The sequence below is a fragment of the Pseudophryne corroboree genome (assembly GCF_028390025.1).
Source record: "Pseudophryne corroboree isolate aPseCor3 chromosome 7 unlocalized genomic scaffold, aPseCor3.hap2 SUPER_7_unloc_3, whole genome shotgun sequence".
Taxonomy (NCBI): Eukaryota; Metazoa; Chordata; class Amphibia; order Anura; family Myobatrachidae; genus Pseudophryne; species Pseudophryne corroboree.
The window spans coordinates 1,319,247-1,337,219 of NW_026967612.1; the positions used below are offsets into that span (position 1 = coordinate 1,319,247).

The 17,973-nt window shown below is 44.1% G+C and overlaps 1 non-coding gene across 1 annotated transcript; it reads left to right on the forward strand.

The window, feature by feature from the left end:
• The first annotated feature begins 934 nt into the window (after positions 1–934).
• Positions 935–1,008, forward strand: TRNAS-ACU (transfer RNA serine (anticodon ACU)). Its single transcript has one exon. It is a non-coding gene; the product is annotated as a tRNA-Ser (tRNA).
• The last annotated feature ends 16,965 nt before the right edge of the window (positions 1,009–17,973 follow it).

Here is a 17,973-nt window from a genome sequence, read left to right on the forward strand (position 1 = left end):
AAAACGCCGTGTTTCCGCCCAGTAACACCCATTTCCTGTCAATCACATTACGTTCGCCGGAGCGATGAAAAAGCCGTGAGTAAAAATACTTTCTACATAGCAAAGTTACTTGGCGCAGTCGCAGTGCGAACATTGCGCATGCGTACTAAGCGGATTTTCATTGCGATGCGATGAAAAATACCGAGCGAACAACTCGGAATGAGGGCCACTGTGAGGTAAAGTGCATGGTACACTGTGTGAAGTAAAGTGCATTGCAGATGGCATACTATGTGAGGTAAAGTGCATGGCACACTGTGTGAAGTATAGTGTATTGCAGATAGCACACTGGGGGTCATTCTGAGTTGTTCGCTCGTTGCCGATTTTTGCAACGGAACGATTAAGGCAAAAATGCGCATGCGTATGGTACGCAGTGCGCATGCGCTAAGTAATTTAGAACAAAACTTAGTAGATTTACTCACGTCCGAACGAAGAATTTTCATCATTGAAGTGATCGGAGTGTGTTTTTGGAGGTTAGAATAGATGCAGGATCAAGTAGCTCAATGGGTAGGGTATTTGATTAGAATTCAACAGGTTATAGGTTTGAATCCTGGGTATGATAGTTTGAGGTGTTATTTAATAAAGCAGTGCCTCGTGCCTCGTTTTGGATTACTTTAATTAACAAAAAAAAATGCATATAGCAGAGGATAGTTTCAATCTGCCTACCTCTGGGTTATGTGCCCAGCATGCTTCCATTGCTGTACTCTGCTGCACATGTAAGTGCAATAGATCCTGAAGCACTCACTCATCATGGGAAAGTACCAATGTGTTTCTTCGTTGGTTGATGGAAGAAACATCTTACAAAAACTCTCCAGATTATTGACTTTTTAAAGTTTTTCTAGGAAACGTTTTAGATGAATGCTTATTAGCCTTTGTCAGTACGTACTTTTTGCAAATTGTCTCTGTGGCGCAATCGGTTAGTGTGTCTGGCTACTAACCAAAAGGTTGGTGGTTCAATCCCACCCAGGGACATAATTGACCTTGTGATCAGGTTTTGGTGATATTTAAGTAGACAAGTCAAAATTTCAAACCCCCTCTTATGGTGTAGGGTACCTGGCCTTCTCTGATGTAATCAGAGTTAGATTTGATTCAGTGATTTTATAAAAAACAGCTAGGAAGCACAATTTAGCAATGGGTTGCAGAGAAAAAAAATATGCTGGCAGAAAAATCCAATTGAGTGATTAAACAGCTCTTCATTTTCTGCCTTTATTTTTATGCTAACAAATTTGTTCTCTAAAAAGTGTCCACAAAGCCAAGTCTCTGATTAACACCTTTGTAGGGATGGTTTTTCACCTATAACTAAATTAAACTTGCTTCATTGGAAAGGCAGCAAGATGCATCCTCATTTCAATGTCTACTGAAATAATACAGGTTGACACCAGGAAACATTAACGCCACTGCATCCTTGCTGCTTTCTCATGTAGAAGTCTGTTTAATGTGAAAACAAGGTGATATCTAATTAGCACACAGGTAAGGAATTAAGAAAATCTTTATTTAAGGGTGAAGATGTTTCTCACAAAATCGTTGCCCCAATGCATCATTGAAATTCAAGCTGGAAAGATCACTTGTACATTTTGTATTGCTCTTCTGGTGACAATGTAGTTTGTTTTTGTCAATTACCCTTTTAATAATAGGGTAAAGAAAATTAAGTGGATTTTTTAAAGAAAACTATACTGTCAATATACTATTAAAACAAATTAAAATGGTAAAAGTTATTGTACTTTAAGTAAAAATAAAAGAGCAAAAATATCAATCCCAGTTTTGATTACTTTAATTAACAAAAAAAATGCATATAGCAGAGGATAGTTTCAATCTGCCTACCTCTGGGTAATGGGCCCAGCATGCTTCCATTGCAGTACTCTGCTGCACATGTAAGTGCAAGAGATCCTGAAGCACTCACTCATCATGGGAAAGTACCAATGTGTTTCTTCATTGGTTGATGGAAGAAACATCTTACAAAAACTCTCCAGATTATTGACTTTTTAAAGTTTTTCTAGGAAACGTTCTAGATGTATGCTTATTAGACTTTGTCAGTATGTACTTTTTGCAAAGTGTCTCTGTGGCGCAATCGGTTAGTGTGTCTGGCTACTAACCAAAAGGTTGGTGGTTCAATCCCAACCAGGGATGTAATTGACCTTGTTATTAGATTTTGGTGATCTTTAAGTAGACAAGTCAAAATTTCAAACCCCCTGTTATGGTGTAGGGTACCTGGCCTTCTCTGATGTAATCAGAGTTAGATTTGATTCAGTGATTTTATAAAAACAGCTAGGAAGCACAATTTAGCAGTGGGTTGCAGAGAAAAAGAAATATGCTGGCAAAAAAAATCCAATTGAGTGATTAAACAGCTCTTCATTTTCTGGCTTTATTTTTATGCTAACAAATTTGTTCTTTGAAAAGTGTCCACAAAGCCAAGTCTCTGATTAACACCTTTGTAGGGATGGTTTTTCACCTATTACTAAATTAAACTTGCTTCATTGGAAAGGCAGCAAGATGCATCCTCATTTCAATGTCTACTGAAATAATACAGGTTGACACCAGGAAACATTAACGCCACTGTATCCTTGCTGCTTTCTCATGTGGAAGTCTGTTTAATGTGAAAACAAGGTGATATCTAATTAGCACACAGGTAAGGAATTAAGAAAATCTTTATTTAAGGGTGAAAATGTTTCTCACAAAATCGTTGCCCCAATGCATCATTGAAATTCAAGCTGGAAAGATGATTTTAATATATCACTTGTACATTTTGTATTGATCTTCTGGTGACAATGTAGTTTGTTTTTGTCAATTACCCTTTTAATAATAGGGTAAAGAAAATTAAGTGGATTTTTTAAAGAAAACTATACTGTCAATATACTATTAAAACAAATTATAATGGTAAAAGTTATTGTACTTTAAGTAAAAATAAAAGAACAAAAATATCAATCCCAGTTTTGATTACTTAAATTAACAAAAAAAAATGCATATAGCAAAGGATAGTTTCAATCTGCCTACCTCTAGGTTATGGGCCCAGCATGCTTCCATTGCAGTACTTTGCTGCACATGTAAGTGAAAGAGATCCTGAAGCACTCAGTCATCATGGGAAAGTACCAATGTGTTTCTTCTTTGGTTGATGGAAGAAACATCTTACAAAAACTCTCCAGATTATTGACTTTTTAAAGTTTTTCTAGGAAACGTTCTAGATGTATGCTTATTAGCCTTTGTCAGTATGTACTTTTTGTGAAGTATCTCTGTGGCGCAATCGGTTAGTGTGTCCGGCTACTAGCTAAAAGGTTGGTGGTTCAATCCCACCCAGGGATGTAATTGACCTTGTTATCAGATTTTGGTGATCTTTAAGTAGACAAGTCAAAATTTCAAACCCCTTGTTATGGTGTAGGGTACCTGGCCTTTTCTGATGTAATCAGAGTTAGATTTGATTCAGTGATTTAATAAAAACAGCTAGGAAGCACAATTTAGCAGTGGGTTGCAGAGAAAAAGAAATATGCCGGCAAAAAAAAATCCAATTGAGTGATTAAACAGCTCTTCATTTTCTGGCTTTATTTTTATGCTAACAAATTTGTTCTCTGAAAAGTGTCCACAAAGCCAAGTCTCTGATTAACACCTTTGTAGGGATGGTTTTTCACCTATTACTAAATTAAACTTGCTTCATTGGAAAGGCAGCAAGAAACACTAGACTAATTGGAGGTGCGCCCTAAAGCAAATTACAATGTTAGGATTAGGGGGTTCGGAAAGACCTCTAGTGTATACTGTCACGATCCGGGTATCTGGACGCCATAACTTACCTTTCAGATGCCTCCTAAGGCTGGCTCAGCGCTCCAGGACCGGATCCCATCTGTTATTCTGATGTCCCCATTCCTGCCTCCTCTCCTGTCACTCTGAGACGCTGTCACAGCGGCGCCATGTTACATCTTGAATGGCATCTCCCGCGGCCTCCGCCGCCGTCCCTGAGTTTCTGCATGCAGGATGTCAGAGTGGCGCTTATGTCAGCCGCGGCTTCCGCTGTTGCCCGCGTGGTTCAAATGTGCACTCATCAGTCTGGCGTCTCCTGTTTACTGTGGCCGGCGCCGCCATTGCTGTTAAAGTTCCCACATGGATTATCAAACCAATCTTCCCTCCAAGTGTCTGCATGGGCGCAGCCATGTTGGATTCTGTCACCTGTTCATTTCCACCAATCCGCTGTTTCCATTGTAATCTGCATAATTGCCTAGCCAATCCCTTCCTTGCTGCAGGTATAAGTATTCTGTGCCTGAGCAAGGAAGGCGTCAGTGATTTGGTTGTCAAACCTAGTTCCAGTTTGTCTCTCTCCCGTGGTTGTTTTCCAGGTTCCAGTTACCATCTCCAAACCTCCACTAAAGAGACCCGCTCTAGTCTACCACCTGCGGTGCAGCCTGACTCTCCAGTCCTCTGGGACTCATCTGTTTCCAGTTACAGATTTACCTGCTTCCAGCCTAGCTTCCAGCAGAGATCAGCTCTTCTTAAAGTGCCGGTATCATTTCCGCAGATTACCACTCACCACCGGCACTATTATTTCACCGCTCTCAAACGCCATATATCAATCATATTTCATCGCTCTCAAGCTTCATTTATTATTTGGCTGGTTCCATCCAGCTATCCACTCCGTGCTTACATCAGTCTGGTTTCAGCCAGTACCCACAGCAGCCATTTTATCCACAGCAGCCCAGCTTTTCCTGGAACACCAGCTAGTATGATCCTGGGCTATCTCCATTGCTACAGTCGGGCCTGGTAAGGACTTTCCAACTAGAAGATAATAAGAACTGTCTCATACTACCAGAGCCCTGTGGTCCTTGTCCTCCTGTAGTACCCAGGAACTGTATTATTTCTCTGCTGATTTTATGTTTCTCTTTTATTACTGCTGTGATGCATGGAGTTTGTCAAAATAAACATCATTGACTTTTATCCTGGTTGTCGTGGGCACGCCTTCGGGCAATTCTTCTACATTTAACTTACATGTCCAGGGGTCTGATACAACCTCCCAGGTTCCACTACACCTCAGCCCCTACAACTGAGGCTGCCTCCAGTCAGCTCAGGCCCTCAGTTGTGACATATACACTGTATATACATTTTAAGATAGGAAGGTACAAATTACATATTCACATTGCATCTATGGGCTGGATTCAAATGTCCCTTTTCTCCCTCAATCGTGCCCGTCAGCAGCTATTCTATTCTATATAAGGAGCCACGAGTCGCCGCCATTTTCACTTGTGCATTGGAGATGATAGGGAGAGGATGTGCAGCGTTTTCTCAGTTTCTGTGTTCAGTGTGCTGCAAATATCTGTGCTCAGTGTGCTTGCAAATATCTGTGCTCAGTGTGCTGAAAATATCTACGTTCTCTGCCTGAAAAATGCTCCATATCTGTGCTGCATTGTATTATATAGTATGAGGACAGGGCAGAATTTTGCTGACCACCAGTATATAATATATAGCAGTACGGTACAGTAGGCCACTGCTCTACCTACCTCTGTGTCGTCAAGTATACTATCCATCCATACCTGTGGTGTATTTTAGTAGTTGTGCGCAGTATATATAGTAGGAGGACAGAGCAGAATTTTGCTGACCACCAGTATATAATATATAGCAATACGGTACAGTAGGCCACTGCTCTACCTACCTCTGTGTCGTCAAGTATACTATCCATCCATACCTGTGGTGTATTTTAGTAGTTGTGCGCACTATATATAGTAGGAGGACAGTGCAAAATTTTGCTGACCACCAGACTTCTACTTAAGTCCAATGGTGTAGGATGTGCAAAGCTGTTTGGCTGTGCATTTATTGATCAAAGCATGCATTTTTATCAAAGCGTGATAAAATTGACACATAACGCAGCGTTCAATCAGCGTTAATTTATCTTCAGCTGATATCGATTGTGAATTGACGTTTCTTCTCTTCTTGTCACCTACAGGTAATTACAATTGACTACAACCACCAATCTATTCTGCTGCACTATATCTATATATGCAAAGCTAATTCTGCTGGGTAATGCAAATTGAAACATTATTGCATAGAATGTGATTTTGAAGTACTTTTTTAAAGTTTTGAATGATATAGACCCAGTTTAATCTTTGTGGAATGCCTGGTTGTTGTTTTTAAGGTAATTTATTGCCTGGCATTTGAGGGGGTGGGGTGTGGTTACAGATTTCAATTATTGGTTTCACTTGTAATAGTCTTCTACTTAAGTCCAATGGTGTAGGCTGTGCAAAGCCATTTGGCTGTGCATTTATTGATCTAAGCGTGCATTTTTATAAAAGCGTGATAAAATTGACACATAACAGCAGTGTTCAATTAGCGTTCAATCGAAGTGAAAAAAGAAGGAAAACAGAAGCACACCAATCAAAGAAAACTGAAGAACTAATAACAAATGTGAGTCACTTACTCCTCAGATCACTCACCTCCTGATTGTTGCATCTGATTACATAGCACAGAACTACCTTACTTGGACATTTCATAAACCATCCATTTCACCTACAAATGCCTGTATCTGTATTATTGTAATTTTGTTTTTTAAGCACAGCTGCACCAATGCAATTTTACCTGCAAACACTTAAAACATCTAACATAATTACCATTGCTTCTTAAACCTCTCACAATCCTTTCATTTCTTACACTCCAAATACATTTCTGCACCCACTTTATCTACGCTTTTGACTCATTTCATACTAAATCTACACCCCTTGAGCCTACACTGCTTTTCTCACCTGCATTTCTACAATTCTTCTGCTCGGATTCCCTTACAGTCTCCTCTCCTACTTCCACTTTCCCTCAACCTATTTACCTACTTAACACTATGTGAATGCTTTCTTATACTCCCCACATCACTCAGTGTCTACCTAATAATGTATCTTTATCCTTCCCCCCTAGTCTCCTCCACCTCCTCCTCTGTCTCCCCTCCATCCCTCTGTTTCCTTCCCCCACCTTTCCTGTTACCCCACTTTCATTCACCTCTGCCCCATGGTCCTGCTACCCCACAACTCAGCCCTGCTCCCTCTCTCCCTCCCCTGTCACCTCCCCACACCCCCATCCACATCACACTGACCTCCCTCCCTGCCCACCTCCTGCAGTTTCCCCTCCTATCTCAGGCACCCGTACCATCACTACTCTCTCATCCCTGCCCTCAAAGTTAATCCCACCTCATCGCTACAGCAACCCTGAACATCTAATTCACATCTCTCCCACAAACTCATACCCCCTATCCTGTGCCCTCTGGAATGCCAGATCCGTTTGTAACAAACTGGTCCCCACTCATGACCTTTTCATTTCCAACTCCCTACACCTACTAGCCATTACTGAAACTTGGATTACGCCCTCTGACACTACTTCTGCTGCTGCTCTCTCTGCTGGGGGCCTTACATTCACACACACACCCCGACCTGGGGGTCGCCATGGGGGTGGTGTTGGGGTCCTTTTACCTTCTAGTTACTCCTACCAACTCATACCACCAGAACCATCCCTTATATTATCTACATTTGAGGTCCACTCCATATGTCTCTTCCAACCAGTCCATCTTAGAGTAGCTGTCATTTACCGCCCCCCTGGCACTGCTTCCAAATTCATCGACAACTTTGCTTCCTGGCTTCCTCACTTCCTCTCTTCTGACATTCCCACCATTATCCTAGGCGATTTCAACATCCCTATTGACATCCCCACACAATCCCCTGCCTCTAAACTCCTTAACCTCACCTCTTCACTTGGTCTCTCCCAGTGGACCTCCTCACCCTCCCATGTGAATGGGAGCTCACTGGATCTGGTCTTCACTCACCGCTGTGATATTTCTGATTTTTCCAACTCCCCATTTCCCCTCTCTGACCACCACCTGCTCTCCTTCAACCTATCTCTCTCGACTTCCCCATCTCAACCTCCTAAGGCTACCATCACTAAGCGTAACATTGAAGCTATTGACACCACATTCCTTTCCTCCCTGTTTGACTCACTTCTCTCTCCTATTCTCTCTCTCTCTCATGCCCTGAACAAGCCACTTCCACATACAATGCTTCCCTTACTTCTGCTCTTGACTCTGTTGCTCCACCAACCACTGTTCACCCTCGCAAATTAACACCTCAACCCTGGCACACCAAATGCACCAGATATCTGCAAAAATGCTCACGTACTGCTGAGCGACACTGGAGGAAATCACGCTCTAAGGCAGACTTCCTCCATTTCAAACTTATGCTCTCATCCTTCAGTGCTGCCCTTTCTCTTGCTAAACAGTCATACTTCAAGAACCTCATCTCCTCCCAGTCTTCCAACCCCCGGCGCCTCTTTGCCACTCTCAACTCACTCCTCTGCCCACCTCCACCTCGTCTCCCTTCCTCACTCTCTGCTCTTGACTTTGCCACTTACTTCACATCCAAAATTGACTCCATACGTCAGGACATCACATCACACCAGACTATCAGTAACCAGCCTTCTCCCATCCCTTACCAACCCTCCCCATCCCTCGCACCAACTCTGTCATCTTTCTCCCATGCATCTGGAGAGGAAGTCATGGCCCTCATTCGTTCCTGTCCCCTCACCACCTCCCCACTTGACCCTATCCCCTCCCGCCTCCTCTGCCACATCTCTTCTTCCGCTTGTTCCCATCTTTCCCACCTTCTCAATCTCTCCCTCTCATCAGGCACTGTCCCCTCTGCCTTCAAGCACGCTCTCATCTCTCCTATTCTTAAAAAACCTACCCTTGATCCAAACACTCTCTCCAACTACCGACCCATCTCTCTTCTCCCTTTTGCCTCCAAACTCCTTGAGCGTATTGTCTACAACCGCCTTACTTCCCTCACACTCACTGCTTGACCCATTCCAGTCTGGCTTCCGTCCTCTCCACTCCACTGAAACTGCCCTTACAAAAGTATGCAATGACCTCCATGCTGCTAAATCTAAGGGACACTACTCTCTACTTATTCTACTTGATCTCTCTGCTGCTTTTGACACTGTGGACCATCCTCTCCTACTGCAAATCCTTCACTCCATTGGTCTGCGTAACACTGCCCTCTCTTGGTTGTCGTCCTACCTTTCTGACCGTTCATTCTCTGTCTCCTCTCATGACTCCACCTCCCCCTCACTTCCACTAACTGTAGGGGTACCCCAAGGTTCTGTCCTTGGTCCTCTTCTCTCTCTATACGTCCTCACTAGGTAAGCTCATTAGTTCTTTTGGTTTCCAATATCATCTCTATGCTGATGACACTCAAATCTATCTTTCCTCTCCAGACCTCTCCCCTACTCTCCTCACTCGTATCTCCAACTGTCTCTCTGCTATCTCTTCCTGGATGTCCCAGCGCTTTCTTAAACTTAACATGTCTAAGACCGAGCTGATCATCTTCCCTCCCTCCCGCATAACCTCACCTCCTACAATCTCATTATCTATTGATGGCACTACTATCTCCTCTACCCCCCAAGTGCGCTGTCTTGGAGTAATCCTTGACTCCTCCCTCTCCTTCAAACCACACATTCAGCACCTCTCACAAACCTGCCGTTTTCATCTAAAAAATATTTCCAGGATCAGACCCTTTCTGACCCAGGATGCTACTAAGACTCTTATCCACTCACTGGTCATCTCCAGACTGGACTACTGTAATCTCCTCCTGACTGGCATTCCTGACAAATACCTCTCTCCACTCCAATCTATCCTCAATGCTGCTGCCCGGCTCATTTTCCTCACCAAATGCACTACGTCCACCTCTCCTCTCTTACTAGTCCTTCACTGGCTCCCCTTCCCTTTCAGAATCCATTTCAAGCTTCTCACACTTGCTTACAAAACCCTCACCCACTCCTCTCCCATCTACATCTCTGATCTTATCTCGCTTTACACTCCCACCCGTCCTCTTCGCTCTGCTAATGCACGCCGACTCTCCTGCCTACGGATTACTTCCTCCCACTCCTACCTCCAAGATTTTTCATGTGCTGCACCACTTCTCTGGAATTCCCTACCTCTCCCCCTCAGACTCTTCACCTCTCTACAAAACTTCAAATGGGCTCTCAAGACCCACTTCTTCACCAAACCCAGCCAAATCTCATCCTAAACCTCTGTTCCACGCTCTCTATGTACCCCATCTGTCTCACCCCTGTCTGTCTACCCCTCCCCTTTAGAATGTAAGCTCTCATGAGCAGGGCCCTCTTCCCTCATGTGCTTACTCTTTTCTTACTTTAATAATCTTCAGCTGCACCAAATCCAGCAGTCTTCTGCCACCTGATACTTATTCCAGTGTCATCTGCTGATGTAGCTATGTTTATTTACCCTGTACTTGTCCTATATTGTCATCAACTGTAAGTTGCTGTTTTCCTGTTTGATTATTTGTTTATGTACTCTGTAATTTGGTGCTGCGGAACCCTTGTGGCGCCATATAAATAAAGGATAATAATAATAAATAATATAATATATAGCAGTACGGTACAGTAGGCCACTGCTCTACCTACCTCTGTGTCGTCAAGTATACTATCCATCCATACCTGTGGTGCATTTTAGAAAAAAAACATATCTCGGCAGAGCAATCTATAAATCCATCATTTTTCAGACAGCAACAGTGGGTATTGTAATAGTCACCCAATCCATCACTTTTATAGGGTTACATGCATCCACATGCTACAGCCTGTCTCAATAATTTTACTGTCACGGTGTGTGTGTTTGTGTTTTTATTTGGGTATTTTTTGTTGTTGTAGAACTACAGGTACCAGCGAGCCTGTTATTTCCCCGCCTGCTGGTACTTGAGGTTCTCCAAGTACCAGCAAGTGGGGGAGGCTTGCTGGGCCTTGTAGTTCCACAACAAAAAAACAATATTCTTTTTTTACACATATGGCTATCAGCCCGGCACCCACCACCCAGGGGTGCTGGGGACAGCCTCGGGCTTCACCCCTGGCCCTTGGGTGCCTCGAGGGGAGGAACCTCTTGATTTAAGGGATCCCCACTCCTCCAGGGAACCCCGGCCAGGGGTGACTAGTTGGAGGGGTAATGCCAGGGCCCTACATAAAAGTGTCCCCTGGCTGTGGCATTATCTCTCTGGCTAGTGGAGCCCGGTGCTGGTTTTAAAAATATGGGGTACCCCTACATCTTTTGTCCCACGTATTTTTGGAACCAGGACCCGTATAAGAGCCCGGTGCTGGTTGTCTAAATACGGGGAACCTCGTCCAATTTTTCCCCCAGTATTTAAATAACCAGGACCGGCTCAAAGAGGCTGGTTATACTAAGGAGGGGGGACCTCACACATTTTTTTGTTAACCCATTCAGACCCTTCTCCTTTAAGTTAATGGAAGCCCTGGACAACAAAATTGCATTCATGTCCTCCTCCCTCACCCTTCCCAGTCCCAAACACTCATTTTTTTTTTCTTTAAAAATGTATAATATATAACAAGAACAATGAGCAGGCAGGCAGCGGGCATTGGCGGCATCGGACTGAGATAGAAATTAGTGGTGGAGGGCTGGGTCAGTTGATTGTGGGAGAGTTTGTAAGCCATTGGCGGTGGCAGTGGGTATCGGCTCAGAGGCAGTAGCGGGCATTGGCTAAGGGTCATCGGCAGGATTCGGCGGACATTATGGCTGTAGTGCCTCACTAGCCACTGACCTCACCGCACGCCACTGTGGGACAGATGTAACATGCAGAGAGAGGTAGATTTTGGGAGAAGGAATGTCCTAGCATAACTGTTAATTGCAGTGTAATACTGTAATTCAACTGTGCAGCATTTGTGGCTAAATGTCAAAGAAGCCAGTATTTACCCTGCATGCAAAACAATAAATGTATTTGCACATACCTCCCAACTAACCCAATTTTTGCAGGACAGTCACTTTTTTTGGGAATGTCCAGCTAACCCAAATAACCCCCCCCCCCAGTGTCCCATAGTCTTGGGGAAGGGGGGGGGGGGGGTGGAAGGCTCCCTGTAGCTTGTTGCTCTGCAAATATGCACATTGTGGGTAATTCAGACCTGATCGCTAGGGTGTGTTTTTTGCATCCCTGTGATCAGGTGGTTGCCGCCTACAGCGGAAGGGAAAATTTGCTGTGCAGGTGTGTGATCACATGTGCACAAGAGCTGCACAGCTCAGCACTTACTCAGCCATTGAGGTGACGTCACAAATCCTCCCACAAAACGCCGGGTCCCTCCAGTGTTTTTCCGGACACTCCCTAGAAACATTCAGTTGCCACCCACACAAACACCCTCTTCTTGTCAATCTTCTTGTGATCTCCGGACCGTCGCACCTACGCATTGTGGCGCATACGCATGTGCAGTGCAGACCTGATTGCCCGCTGGGTGAAAATAAATTGAAGCGATCTGGTCTGAATAAGCCCCAATGTCTATTCACGGGAGACAGAGGGGCTGGGGCATTGTCAGCAGCTCACAGAGCACCTATAATGACAAAAATGGGAGACATGGCTCATGATCGCGATATACCTGCGAAGGTACGCCCTCTAGAATGTAAGCTCTCACGAGTAGGGCCCTCTTCCCTCATGTGCTTATACTTTTCTTACTTTAATAATCCTCAACCGCCCCGATCCCACAGTTTTTTGACCACCTGGAACTTATCTCTATGTTTACTGGTGTAGTTATGCTTAGCTGCCCTGTACTTGTCCTATATTGTATTCAACTGTAAGTCACTGTTTTCCTATTTTTTATGTGCATTTGTACTCTGTAATCGGGCGCTGCGGAACCCTTGTGGCGCCATATAAATAAAGGATAATAATAATAATAATAATAATATTGATTGACAGGCAGAGGCATTCGCATTTTCTGCGGGGCACCCGGAGAAAATGTAGGCACATGCACAGGATGGACCCTGCGTATATGGCCCCATCCTCTTCATAGTTTTTGGGGTTGGAACGAGCAGTGTGAAAACATCAATCGATGGGGGTAATTCCAAGTTGATCGCAGCAGGATTTTTGTTAGCAGTTGGGCAAAACCATGTGCACTGCATTTACGAACAGATGATTTTTTATATAAATTTTAAAATGTTAGTAAATGTGTGTTGTTTTCAACCTGGAAGCCCAACATCGATTAAGATCGATCTTAAATAGACCCCTGGGTTTTAAGGATAACCATGGTTGAGTCCAATAATTAATTCACATTGACCGAAGTTCTAATTAAGTAGTGATGTGCACCGGAAATTTTTCGGGTTTTGGTTTTGGGTTCGGTTCCGCGGCCGTGTTTTGGGTTCGGACGCGTTTTGGCAAAACCTCACCGAAATTTTTTAGTCGGATTCGGGTGTGTTTTGGATTCGGGTGTTTTTTTCAAAAAACCCTAAAAAACAGCTTAAATCATAGAATTTGGGGGTCATTTTGATCCCATAGTATTTTTAACCTCAATAACCATAATTTCCACTCATTTTCAGTCTTTTTTGAACACCTCACACCTCACAATATTATTTTAATTGGTATTTGGTACCGGGGACACAGTACCTCAATCAAGTCTATAGTTGGCTCTGAAATCAGCATTAAACTGGATCCACACTTAGATTATCTGTCCAATTTTTTTTTCTAGTTGAAACAAAATTATGCTAATATGTGGCAGCAAATGACAATTGACCTTTTGCTCCCAAACACTGGAAAACATCCAAAAATGGTCATTTAGATAAATTGGTTAAATCCATTTCATTTAGCTAATTTATCCAAACTACCTTTATTGTATCTTTGTGGGTGAATGATGTGTGGGTCAGTGTTGAGGGTGGTGGAGGAGATGGGTAATAGGCACAGCAGGGTGTGGACAGTCAAATAGTGTGCTTAGAGGTGCAGATAAATAGGGATATCTAATAATTCACCCACTATTCTATAGAATTATTAGATATCCCTATTTATCTGCATTACTCACCTAACACTCAGCATTTATCTACATGCTGATGCTATTCATAGCACTTAGCTTGCAAGTATTTTACCCATAAGGAGACACATTAGATGTTCCCTCTCTTTTCATTAAAGACGTCCCCAGCAACCATACTGTACTATACTACAACAGGAATAATTACTGTGGGGGATTATACCATTTGATCTGGAATAAAGGGAAAATATTGTGGAAAGAGTGCTGTAAGTGTATGATATGTAGAACTATTGCCAGGTTCTGACATTTGTCAAGTGAATTACTAATATACATTCAACTAATATTACATAGTGTCCAGTAATTCAGTATCAGACTAATTGATATAGTCAATTTGGATCAATAATAAAGACACAACACAGGTAGCGAACCTTGATATTAATAAATGTATTTCCATTTATTATATATGGTAATTACATTATACAAACTTATTGTACTTTATTTCGTGTTTAGACAATTTTAACGAATTTATTAAAAGTTAATTTTTAAATCATCATTTGTGCGCCAGCAAAAGAGACATTCTTTTCTCTTCTCCTTTCCTGCATAACATTACTTGTCTCTGGTAGCACCCCCGAACGTCCTACAATTAATATTTAATATAACTGATGGACTTTTATTGGGGCCTCTTCATACAAATATTTAGAATTTAATAGCTGGTGCAGAACACATCCCCTTCCCCCCATTCCCTGTATATCTGGATTCACCAAGGAAATGCTGATACTGACTCCAAGAAGAAAGGGAGTCTCTTCCCTATGAAGGTGAAGCCTTGTTTGGTGACGGCCTAGTTAATTTGATCTCGGCAGCTCCCGCAGGTAAGTCAACCTTCTTGCACTATGTTCCCTCTCAACGGATAAAGACGCATCATTATCTGATGCAGTCATTTCGGCCCAATAGATAACTTATTGCATAAGATTCCTCTTTCTTTGCAGGTAGAGGAAGGAGAAGAGGGAAGAGGTCTGTAGCCTCTTCAAGATTGCAGGAGCAGAGATTGTCCTCTGCTTCTGCCAAATCCACTGCATGACGCTAGGGCTTTCTTGCAGGAGCCCGCACCAGTGGGGGCACGTCTAAAACTCTTCAGTCAGTTCTGGATTCATTAGGACCTGGACTCGTGGGTTTTATAAATAGTGTCCCAAGGGTACAAACTGGGGTTTCAAGACGTTCCCCCTCACCAATTGTTCAAATCAGCCTTAGTCAGCAGGGAGAAGGTTTTTATTCAAGCTGCTTCGTGGTCCCGAAGCCGGACTGCTCAGTCAGACCAATCTGAAATCTGAAATCCCTCAATTTCTACCTAAAGAAATTCAATTTCAAGATGGAATCTCTCACGGTAGTGATCTCCAGTCCGGAGGAAGGAGATTTCATGGTTTTGGTAAACTTAAAGGATGCCTACTTACATTTCCCATTTAGCCACTGCATCAAGCTACCTGAGGTTTGCAATTCAGGATTGTCATTACTAATTTCAGACGTTGCCATTTGGTCTGTCCACGGCTCCGAGGATTTTCACCAGGGTGATGGCGGAAATGATGGTTCTCCTTCGCAAGCATGGAGTCACAATTATCCCGTACTTGGATGTTCTCCTGATAAAGGCGAGATCCAGGGACCAGTTGGTGCAAAACATTGCACTCTCCCTGACAGTTCTTCAACAACATGGTTGGCTCCTAAACTTGCCAAAATCGCAGTTGGTCCCAATGACGCGGTTGTTGTTTTTGGGAGTGATACTGGACACAGAAGAGGTTTTCCTCCAGTGGAAAGGCTATGGAGATCCAGAGTCTGGTCAAACAAATTCTGAAACCAGCAAGAGTGTTAATCCATCAATGCATTCGGTTGCTGGGGAAAATGGTTTTGGCCTACGAGGCCATTCAGTTTGGCAGGTTCCATGCCAGAGTGTTCCAGTGGGACCTGTTGGACAAGTGGTCCGGATCCCACTTACACATGCACCGGAGTATAATCCTGTCTTCCAAGACCAGAATCTCACTCCATTGGTGGCTGCACAGTTCTCACTTCCTAGAGGGGCGATGGTTCGGGATCCAGGACTGGATCCTAGGGACCACGGATGCAACCCTTTCGAGGTGGGGAGCAGTCACACAGGGGGAAAACGTCCAAGGAAGATGGTCAAGTCAGGGAAGTTGTCTCCACATAAATGTTCTGGAGTTAAGGGCCATTTAATAACAGCAGACACAGTACGCACTGGGACGGGTGCCCAGCATCCTCTACGGACTAAGAGAAAAGGATTTACCGGTAGGTATTAAAATTCTAGTTTCTCTAATGTCCTAGAGTATGCTGGGGACTCCGTAAGGACCATGGGGATAGACGGGCTCCGCAGGAGACATGGGCACTTTAAGAAAGACTTTAGTTCTGGGTGTGCACTGGCTCCTCCCTCTATGCCCCTCCTCCATACCTCAGTTTGATACTGTGCCCAGTTGAGACTGGGTGCTTTTCAGGAGCTCTCCTGAGCTTTCGGACAGAAAGTATTTTGTTAGGTTTTTTTATTTTCAGGGAGCACTGCTGGCAACAGACTCCCTGCATCGAGGGACTGAGGGGAGAGAAGCAGCCCTACTCTCTGAGTTGCAAGGTTCTGCTTCTTAGGCTACTGGACACCATTAGCTCCAGAGGGATTGGTACACAGGATCTCACCCTCGCCGTCCGTCCCAGAGCCGCGCCGCCGTCCCCCTCGCAGATTCAGAAGATAGAAGCCGGGTGAGTATGAGAAGAAAAGAAGACTTCAGAGGCGGCAGAAGAGTTCATGATCTTCACTGAGGTAACGCACAGCACGGCAGCTGTGCACCATTGCTCCCATACACCTCACATACTCCGGTCACTGTAAGGGTGCAGGGCGCAGGGGGGGCGCCCTGGGCAGCAATATAAACCTCTTTTTGGCAAAAATATAACATATATACAGCTGGGCACTGTATATGTATGAGCCCCTGCCAATTTTACAGTTTAAGCGGGACAGAAGCCCGCCGCCGAGGGGGCAGGGCTTCTCCCTCAGCACTCACCAGCGCCATTTTTTCTCCACAGCACCGCTGAGAGGAAGCTGCCCGGACTCTCCCCTGCTTATACTATGGTAGACAAGAGGGTTGAAAAGAGAGGGGGGGCACATAATTCGGCGCAAATGACATACAGCAGCGCTACTGGACAAACATTAAGTTACTGCGTTATTCCTGGGTTATATAGCGCTTGGGTGTGTGCTGGCATACTCTCTCTCTCTGTCTCTCCAATGGGCCTTGTGGGGAAACTGTCTTCAGAAAAAGCATTCCCTGTGTGTGTGTGGTGTGTCGGTACACGTGTGTCGACATGTCTGAGGAAGAAGGCTATATTAGAGAGGAGCGGGAGCAAATGAATGTGGTGTCTCCGCCGACACCTGATTGGATGGATATGTGGAATGTTTTAAATGCTAGTGTAAACTCATTGCACAAAAGATTAGACAAGGCTGAAGCTTTGGGACAGTCAGGGTCTCAACCCATGCCTGATCCTATGTCGCAGGGACTGTCAGGGTCTCATAAGTGCCCACTATCCCAGATTGTTGACACAGATACCGACACGGATTCTGACTCCAGTGTCGATTACGTTGATGCAAAGTTACAGCCAGAATTGGCAAAATCCATTCGATATATGATTATGGCAATAAAAGATGTTTTGCACATCACAGAGGAACCCCCTGTCCCTGACAAGAGGGTACATATGTACAAGGGAAAGAAGCCTGAGGTAACCTTTCCCCCCTCACACGAGCTGAACGAGTTATGTGAAAAAGCTTGGGAATCTCCAGATAAAAGACTGCAGATTTCCAAAAGGATTCTTATGGCGTATCCTTTCCCATCAACGGAGAGGTTACGATGGGAATCCTCCCCTAGGATGGACAAAGCATTAACACGCACAGCTACAGCTGGAAAATCAAATTTTTTACCTTATGTTCCCTCACAGCATAAGAAAGCTCTGCATTATCAAATGCAGTCCTTTCGGTCACAAAGAAACAAGAAAGTGCGAGGTGCGTCCTTTCTTGCCAGAGGTAGGGGCAGAGGAAAAAAGATGCACAACACAGCTAGCTCCCAGGAACAGAAGTCCTCCCCGGCCTCTACAAAATCTACTGCATGACGCTGGGGCTCCACTGGCGGAGTCCGGCCCATGTGATGTCATGCAGCTGCT